Source organism: Lucilia sericata, unplaced genomic scaffold, assembly GCF_015586225.1.
Source record: "Lucilia sericata isolate MDLA Ls3-8-SP2 unplaced genomic scaffold, ASM1558622v1 Contig001100F_arrow, whole genome shotgun sequence".
NCBI lineage: Eukaryota > Metazoa > Arthropoda > Insecta > Diptera > Calliphoridae > Lucilia > Lucilia sericata.
The window spans coordinates 4,599-7,278 of record NW_023995073.1 but is presented as its reverse complement, the minus strand read 5'-3'; positions in this window follow the sequence as shown (position 1 = coordinate 7,278).

Sequence of the window (2,680 nt, the reverse complement as noted above, 5' to 3'; positions counted from 1 at the left end):
GCAAATAAGTTGTTTTGTTAGAACTTTGCTGTATAGAAAGTAATTTGTAACATGTTCCCTTCCCCTTTCCCCTCTATAATGATTAACAATTGTATTATTTCTATTGGTATTATTACTATAATGTATTAAAATTATGTTATTTGTAAAAAAAATATATTGCCAAACTGTATGCCAACCTCTAATTGTCTCATAGTATTATTAACTTGTAAGTTTTTTTTTTTGTTTATTTTTATAAATAATGTTTTTCAAAATTGTATAAATTAGATTATTAATACTATTGTTTTCTAAATGTTAAATAAATTGTTTAAGAATCAAATGTAAAAAAAAAGCCGACAACATTTTTTTATTAAGTTTGTTTTAAAAACCACAAAGGTGAGTCATTTTTATTATGGTTTAAATTTTGAAAAAAATTTTGGGATCTCAAAAATTATGACTATAGGTAGAATACTAACATAAATTTAATTTAATTATATCTCTAACATTATCAAAACTGACAAAGCAAAATAAAATATAAAATTAAGGGAAGGGTTTCAAACCGATAACATCTATATACAGAACATATGTACATATATTTTTGTAATAACTGTTGTGTTTTCGAACAAAAAAAGTAAATAAAAAGGTTTTGTTAATTAATTAAAAACAAACTAAAGCAGTTAATACACACACATAAGTATGTAAATCAAGGAAAAATACATCGTTTATAGTCTAAACGGGAATTCCCTCTAGATAATTTTGATCGAAAAAACATTTAGTAGCAAATTTTTAAAATAAAACAACAATATTTATTTACGATAATATTTATCTACGTTTCTATTTTAAAAATTTTGCAAATAAATATTAAACATTTTGTCTACACGTGTTGCTGTTACGTGCTTTTCTACAAATAGTTTAACTATTCCTAGAAATCTTAGAAATTAGAACTAATATAGATGTTAGCAGAACTAGAACAGAACTAGAATACAACTAGAACATAACTAGAACAGAACTAGAACAGAACTAGAACAGAACTAGAACAGAACTAGAACAGAACTAGAACAGAACTAGAACAGAACTAGAACAGAACTAGAACAGAACTAGAACAGAACTAGAACAGAACTAGAACAGAACTAGAACAGAACTAGAACAGAACTAGAACAGAACTAGAACAGAACTAGAACAGAACAGAACTAGAACAGAGCTAGAACAGAGCTAGAACAGAACTAGAGCAGTACTAGAACAGAACTAAAACAGAACTAGAACAGAACTAGAACAGAACTAGAACAGAACTAGAACAGAACTAGAACAGAACAAGAACAGAACTAGAACAGAACTACAACAGAACTAGAACAGAAACTAAAACAGAATTAGAACAGAACTAGAACAGAACTAGAACAGAACTAGAACAGAACTAGAACAGAACTAGAACAGAACTAGAACAGAACTAGAACAGAACTAGAACAGAACTAGAACAGAACTAGAACAAAACTAGAACAAAACTAGAACAGAACTAGAACAGAACTAGAACAGAACTAGAACAGAACTAGAACAGAACTAGAACAGAACTAGAACAGAACAAGAACAGAACTAGAACAAAACTAGAACATAACTAGAACAGACTATAACAGAACTATAACAGAACTAAAACTGAACTAGAACAAAACTAGAACAAAACTAGAACAGAACTAGAAGTGAACTAGAACTGAACTAGAACTGAATTAGAACAGAACTAGAACAGAACTGGAATAGGACTAGAACATAACTAGAACAGAACTAGACAGAAACGAGGACAGAACTAGAACAGAACTAGAACAGAACTAGAACAGAACTAGAACAGAACTAGAACAGAACTAGAACAGAACTAGAACAGAACTAGAACAGAACAAGAACAGAACTAGAACAAAACTAGAACATAACTAGAACAGAACTATAACAGAACTATAACAGAACTAAAACTGAACTAGAACAAAACTAGAACAAAACTAGAACAAAACTAGAACAGAACTAGAACAGAACTAGAACAGAACTAGAACAGAACTAGAACAGAACTAGAACAGAACTAGAACAAAACTAGAACAAAACTAGAACAGAACTAGAACAGAACTAGAACAGAACTAGAACAGAACTAGAACAGAACTAGAACAGAACTAGAACAGAACTAGAACAGAACTAGAACAGAACAAGAACAGAACAAGAACAGAACTAGAACAGAACTAGAAACAGAACAAGAACAGAACTAGAACAAAACTAGAACATAACTAGAACAGAACTATAACAGAACTATAACAGAACTAAAACTGAACTAGAACAAAACTAGAACAAAACTAGAACAAAACTAGAACAGAACTAGAAGTGAACTAGAACTGAACTAGAACTGAATTAGAACAGAACTAGAACAGAACAAGAACAGAACTAGAACAGAACTAGAACAGAACTAGAACAGAACTAGAACAGAACTAGAACAGAACTAGAACAGAACAAGAACAGAACTAGAACAGAACTAGAACAAAACTAGAACAGAACTATAACAGAACTATAACAGAACTAAAACTGAACTAGAACAAAACTAGAACAAAACTAGAACAGAACTAGAAGTGAACTAGAACTGAACTAGAACTGAATTAGAACAGAACTAGAACAAAACTAGAACAAAACTAGAACAGAACTAGAACAGAACTAGAACAGAACTAGAACAGAACTAGAA